A 7872-nucleotide genomic window follows, 5' to 3' on the forward strand; every position below is an offset into this window, starting at 1 on the left:
CTGTTTTAAACTTAAAGAGGGAAAAATACAAATTTCATCCTAAAAATTAAGAAAAGGTGTGAAATAGATAAGTGTTTTTTATCCACACACATCTTTAAATATATTATAAAGATAAGAACATTATTGTTAGTCCATGTATGGATCTTCATTCTTGTCATAGTCTTTTACATGATGGATGCATAAAAAATGTGGGGGTGTGAAAATATCGCAATAAGTTCGGACTGGGGTAATAAAAGCCAAATCAACATGGGGCAAGTTGAGCCATGGTAATTCTTATGGTGATGTATAATGAAAAATGAAAAAACGTAAAAAGTCATTGATATGCAGGCAGAAGGGAGCAAATTCACATGACAGTTCTCTTACTTTTAGAAGATGTTAGTAGAATTAGCAAGTGAAAAGACTTTAAATGAAAAAATTGACATCCTGGTTTTCCCGCATACATTTTATACATTTTGTACATAGTTTTTGTGGCTCAACTTACCCCCACAGATGGGGCAAGTTGAGCCATTATGCATCTTTGTTTCAAAGGTCACGATGACTTTCAGTGTGGGGGTAGAAAGATTTATTTAGGTAAAAAATATTTCCCACGAATCAAATTTAAAGGCAATGTACTTATTTCTACAATATTACTAGTCATATTCTAACATGCAAAATGCAAAAAGTGTCACAACTTCCCCCGCCTTCCCCTACTCAATATATCACTTAAAAATTAATTGGCGGTTTAAAAATGAGTAGATTCGCCTTCCGTTTTAAAAGAACAAAATAAATAACAAATAGAAAAACAAGAACTCTTGTCATTCTGAATGATCGAAGCTAGCCATGTCCTAATATGAACAGTATTATTGATCCACTGATAATACTCGAGTAATATATGAGATTGTTTTAGAGTGCATCATTTTTGTGTTAAAATAAATTGCGTAATAATCAAATTTTGCTACCGGGTTGTTGGGGTTTTTTTTGGGGGGGGGTGGGCGGCGGCGGTTGTGGTAGTAGAAGTAGTAGTAAAAGTTTTCATGACACTCTAAAAACTATATGCATAATCACACATTCCTTCACCATAAGCCTTACTCCTTTACAAACATCATTTCGGTCATTTCATTGTTAAAATCGTGCATTGACGAGAAGGATGTCGAGAGCAGGGGAAAGGTGATGCGCCCCCCCACGCACACACACACACAGGCAGCGACGCTCCCGTTGGGAATAATCGGACTTCTCGCATCAATTCCTATAAATTGCAAATCAAATCACAATGGAGACCTCCTGAGAGGCATTTGTCGAAAGTTAGTGGACCGCGGGACAGCATCGGAATCTCTTGATTCTGGACAACGACATAATATGCAATTGTTTGTCTCAGGGGTGGATCCAGCCTTCGCCAATAGGAGGGGCTGGAATTTTTGTTTCAGCCATATTTTTTGAAGGGGTATTCCTAATAGTTATAGCTTTATTCTTAAAAATCAACATAAATATACAGTGCGTATCAAAAAAAAATTTACACTTAGAAAAAATCCTGTAAAATTATATATTTGTAATATCCTGACGATTTTGCCACATTTTAGCATTGGTACAGATCCATTTAAGCAAATGACGATATAACTGTCGAAAAATATTTCCGCTTGAGTGAGCACCACTTACTTTTGAAAAGTTGGTAAAAAATGATTTGCGCAGAACTTTGAAATAGTTACGCGAATAAAAGTAGACCTTAAGAACACGTGGAAATTAGCAAGCAAAATTGATATGAAGATATCTTTTACCTTTTTAAACTTGTTTCCTTGCCCAAAACACTTCGAAGAGTGCATTGCGCCCCATCCCACTCCCCCACACACCGAGTCCATCGTGACGATATTTGCTTTACACTGAGCTGTGATTTACATGAAATGGCTTAGGCTTGATTTTCATTTTGTTAATCATTGCCAAGCTTGGAAAAAGTGTGGAGAAACAAGTATTAAATGAAAATGAAATGTAAACCAACTTTAAATGATAAAAACTTAGTGAAAAATGCTGGAGATGTCTGATATAAACTTTTGTTCAGATTCAGTTATGTCCTCATATCCAGCTGGCACAAAAAGGGTAAAGGTTGTGCTTACTAAGTGTTGAAATTTCAAATTTGGGCGGCAAAATTGTTACAAAATGCTTGAATGTATCCGTTTTATTTCAATTAGCTAAAAGTGCTGGGGAAATTTATGAGAAATGCTTCGCAGGGTAAGTTTGATTTCGCCCTTTCCCCTTGACACAGCGTGAAAACAAGCATTTCTGCGCAAACAGATTTCTGCGAGCTTTACAAAAATGGACAGTGCTCTATCAAGTGTAACATTCTGTCAAAAAATTTATTTTCATTGGATAGATGAGACCCTAACCCATAATTATATGTGAAAAAATTACCCAAATGTTGTATATTCTTTAATTCCCAGGGCTTTTTCAAAGTGTAAACTTTTTTTGATACGCACTGTATATCATAATTATGCTTATCTAAATAATGCGAGCATGAAGCGCGAGCTTAATTTTTTTGTTGAAATTTTATGTATTTTTCCTAAAATTTGAACATTCTGGGCAATGCTTGTTATCCTGAAAAAAATGTATGCAACTTAATAATTACAACGAACGCAAAGCGCGAGCAGAAATGAACTGATGCAGGTACCTGTTAAAGACTGCTTGCAGTAAGCCAGGAAGGCGTTACATATTTTAAAAGTCAAATAATGCGAGCGCGAAGCGCAAGCTGATTTTTTGTGGACATTTTTAGCTAAAGAATGGAAAATCTAAGCACTTTTGTGACTTATTTAAGAGATTTGAATAAACAATAATTGATGCGAGCGCGAAGCGCGAGCGGAAACTTTCGAGATTTAGACCTACTGGATGACACTCTATTCATGTTTTCTAAATCATGAAAAGCATGAGTAATTGGGGATCTTCCTTACATTAATAATGCGCGGCGCAAAGCGCGAGCAGAAAGTTTTTATGTACGTTTTGAACTGATTGAAAAGGTTAAGGACTGCTTGCACTTAGCCATGAAGACGTTGCATATTTCAACAATCAAATTATGCGAACGCGAAGCGCGAGCTAATTTTTTTTGGCATTTCTACAAAGAGAATGGAAAATTTTAATCAATGTTTGTAATCGTGAACAGGATAGCTATATAACGAAACAATTTATGCGAGCGCGAGCTGAAAAAAAAAAGATTTAAACATAAAAACGGGACACTCTATTCACGTTTTGTAAACCATAAAAAGAATGAGTAATAAGGGATCCTCCTCCCTTAATAACGCGAGCACAAAGGGCGAGCAGCCAAAAAAATTATATTGTGATCTGAAACTGGATATTGATTTAGAATAGAGAACAAGTTGAGTATCTGAATAAATATGCGCGCGCGTGATTGATATTTAGGCCTAGAATCTAGGCTTTTCTGATCTTCCTATTAATTCCTCTTGTTGAGCGCGAGATAAAACAAAATGGACAATTTATTTTTAAATTAATATCTTATTCATTAATGCCTAATAAGGGCGCGAAATCTGAAGAATGGCCTGAAAAGTGAACAGTTCAAAGACAGCTTTATAATAAACAAATCATGGAAGCGCGAAGCGCGAGCTGAAAAAAAATCGAGATTTATACCAAAAAGCCAATCAAAATTCAAGTGTGCAGTGCTAGCTGATACGTTTAGACAATCAGACCTGAAAAGGGATGTTTTGAAGCTTTATGGAATACACGATAGGCACCTGCAATCAAAAGAAAATTGCCAGCCCGCAGCGCGAGCAGAAAATATTAATATTCAGACTTTTAAAAATAAATTTGTAAATCACACAAAATAATGAAAGCTCGATTTCCGAGGTGAAACATATTTTGTATTATTGACCTCCCAATTTGATATTCAAGCTGCATATATTAAGACCACCTAATAGGCAAAGCGAGCGTGAAGCGCGAGCAAAATTTTATATAGTGACATAAAATATTCTTTGTATTTTCCAAGTCTTCCCCTCATCTCATTTTATTCACTAGTTTTCCTCCTCTTCTTTTTTCTCCTTTCTTTTCCCTCCCTCCCTTTTTTTTTCATTTTTTGCTCCGCCAATAGGGGGATCCGGGCCCCTCACCCCCCCCACCCTGGATCCGCTTATGTGTCCGGTGCAAATCTTTGGATGATCTGCTGTCCCAGTCCACCAACTTTTGGCAAAAGCCTTTCAGCTCTCTATTGTGATTTTAATGACATTTTCAAAGGAATCGATGCGCTGTAGAGTGTCTCCGTATCGAAGAAGAGGGGAAGGAATTAAGGGGAAAGGAAAAACGTAAAAGAAAAATGAATAAAGAATTAAATAGGGAACAAAACGAAAGGATAAAAGGGAAGAAAGGACCAAAGAGGAGGAAGGCAAAATATAAATAAAAAAAGGTGAAAGGAAGGGGAAAGAGAAGGGGACGGGGTAGGTGAGATTGAGATACCCTACGCAAGCGCAGAGCTGTTGGACGACGTACGCCTGTCGGAAATAAAAACTGCCGGGTCACGAAGGACTTTTTATCTTTGTCGGTAAATGTCATATTGCTTAGTTGTATCATTAAATTGTTTTTTTTTCACAATGCAAACGTTATAGCTCTATGTACCGACAGTGACTAGAATTCCCGGCTTTAGGTCTAAATCGCTCCCCCCCCCCAAAAAAAAAAAATGCTCGTGCTTCGTGCTCGACCGCACCATTAATTTAGTGAGATCCATATCCTCGGGCTACCTTGCGGGCGCGTCTTGGTCTAGTGGTTTTGACTCTTGCCTTATAAACAGAGGGTCGAATCCTAACCGTGGCGTGTTTTCCTTCAGCAAGAAATTTATCAGCACTGTGCTGCACTCGACCCAGGTGAGGTGAATGGGTACCTGGCAGGATTAATTCCTTGCATGCACCGAGCGCCGGTGATGGTAGCTCGAGCCATGAATAGGTCCATACTCGAGCTAAAGCCGGGGTAATTAATAGCAGCGCTTTGTAGCCTCAGCCCTCAGGCAAAAGGCGCTTTATTATCATCATTATTATCATTATCCTCTTCAGAATTTTCCTACGTGTTGGACAATGCATATGATGAAAAGTTATCTTTTTGGCCGTCAGCCACTGGCGTAAATCCCGGGGGCAGTGGCGTACCGTGGGTCACGGCATTGGGGGGGCACCAGCAAAAAATTTGAGTCACTTAGGGAGCGCGCGAAGCGCGCTCAGTTGTCAGGTATACTGACCTAATATGGACATGCAGTGCCATTAAACGGATATGTATCTCACTGATTGAATAATGCGAGCGCGAAGCGCGAGCTGAAAATTTTTGATATTCAGAGCTTAATAGGGACATTATAAGCAATTTTATTTTAATCATGATACGTAACTGTCTCGCTAAACAAACAATGCGAGCGCGAAGCGCGAGCTAAAAATTTTGTATATATTGACCCTAAACAGGGAAATTTTAAGGACTATATTTCAGAATCCATTAGGAGTATAAATATCTCACCATAGTCATCTAATGCTAGTGCCATCCTTTGCTGATTTTGTCAGAATTACATCTAAACACAGTCATGAAGCACCTTTGGTAGTCATTGTAATCATGATTATCAAACGCATCTTACTAATCAAATACTGCAAGCGCGAAGCGCTAGCTGAAAATTTAGGAAATTCAGACATGAAGAGAGGTATTCTAAGGCGTGTTTGTAGGAATTCCTTAAGACCGTGCATATTTCACTAACCAAATGATGCGAGCGCGAAGCGCAAGCTATTTTTTTTGGTATATATTGACCCCAAACAGGGATATTTTAAGGACTACGTTTTTTAGGAATTCATTAAGGGTATACATAATTATCTCACCATAGTCATCTAATGCAAGGGCCAAGCGCTTGCTGATTTTGTTTTGTTAGAGTTACATCTAAACACATAAAGTACTTTTTGAAGTAATTGTAATCCTGATTATCATATGAATCTCACTAATCAAATACTGCGAGAGCGAAGCGCGAGCTGAAAATTATGTAAGAAATTCAGACCTGAAGAGGGGCATTCTAAGGCTTGTTTGTAGAAATTCACTAAGACCCTACGTATTTCACTAACCAAATAATGCGAGCGCGAAGCGCGAGCTGAAATTTTTGATATTCAGATCAGAAGAATTGGCGTTTTAAGGACTGATTTAAGTTAATGAAGAGCAGAAATCTCACCAATCTACTTATGCGAACTTCAGCACGGACATGAAATGTTTTATATCAAGACCTTAAAATAGGGCAATCACTTTAAGTAGTCATGAAAACGAAGAATATGTCACTACATAAAACAATAATAACTCGAATTGCGAGGAAATATTTTTGTTGTATATTGATTTGAAAACGGGAGGTTTTGGTACAACGGGATTATATATAGAGTTAAACAGTCTATGCGAACACCAGGAACAACTTGAACAATGAAGACACAATGAAGCAAATAATGTTTTATAAAGCTATGAAAAAATGCTTCTTATTTAACATAACATATAACATAACATAATATAACATTATAATGAACAATAATTTCTTCTTTCCCCACTACGTTTCTCTTCCCTTTTCCCTCTTTTTCTTCTTTTCCCCGTTTTTTTTTTGGCCAGCCGATTGGGGGGCACATGCCCCCCCCCCCGTAGTTACGCCACTGCCCGGGGGAATGGGAAATATACCCCCACACTTTTCGGAAAAGGTAGTGGCATGGACAATCATCCCCCACGCACACTTCCAGACAGAAAACAAATATTATTTTTAATCATCAAAATGATTAATACTTCTTTTAATGCATGGATTAACCAAATTGATTTGGCACAATAAGCATTCTCAATGCAAAATTTCTCGCGAGGTCGCTTCACTTCTGCACTCAATCTAATCTTAAAAGATTTTTGCCAGACAAATCCCTATACATTTCACCTTATTGCAAACCTTATATATCCACTGCATCATGTGGTTACGATACGTCTATGTATGAATTATTGAATGATGGTTAACTTTGATCATAATCCAATCAAAACATCATGTGAATACAATTGCGTAACGGCCGGGGGTCGTAATTATCCTGGCATCGGTTTGTGGGAACGGGGGATAATTCGTACTTATATAAAATACATGTATAGGAAAGTCAACTTCAAGTTATTACTGATATGACATTGACCAAATGAATGCCCTTTTTTAGAAGCACGGAAGTAAATAAGAGCAAAATTTTCCCACACACATTACAATTTCATCCGTTTTTAGGAGACTGTAAATCAAATTGATTCTATAACGATCTAACAAAAATTTGTAATATGAAGTTTGCTCAAAACTTTTAATGCTGCAAGATCTCCCAATATAATTTTTCCTTTAAATATGCATTATTGTGATATTTTCATGTTTTTGGAAGTTGCACTGTGGCCTTTAATGGCCTGTGATGGCCTATAATCATTTCATAAATCACCCTTAGTCCCGATAATCATGATCCCATTTGGTTTTAATTCTAAACTCAAGATTCAAGATTCAAGATATGTTTTATTCAATTTAGCAGCTACGAAGGCTGAACTGACATTGAATTTACAATAAAAACATATAAATTGCACATAAACATGGTAAAATCTCAATTACAATAATAATCTTAATTCAATATAGCCATTATAATTCAAATATACAGTGATAATTCAAATTTCGAAAATAGTGATTCTAATTGCAATACTAATTTCGATTAACCATAATTATTTCACTGAACAATAATGATTCAAAAGTAAGAGAAATGATAATTTGAGTGTGTGTGTAAGGAAGCGTTTACAAGTAGAACATAAAGAGGAAAAACGGTCCTGCTGAACACAAAATCGAAAAGGTTCAACATAATGGGAATAATATGGAAGGGGGGGGTAAAAACTATCTTTCAGCAAATTATTATTTAAGTTTCAAAATAG

The sequence above is a fragment of the Lytechinus variegatus genome, chromosome 7 (assembly GCF_018143015.1).
Source record: "Lytechinus variegatus isolate NC3 chromosome 7, Lvar_3.0, whole genome shotgun sequence".
Classification (NCBI taxonomy): Eukaryota; Metazoa; Echinodermata; class Echinoidea; order Temnopleuroida; family Toxopneustidae; genus Lytechinus; species Lytechinus variegatus.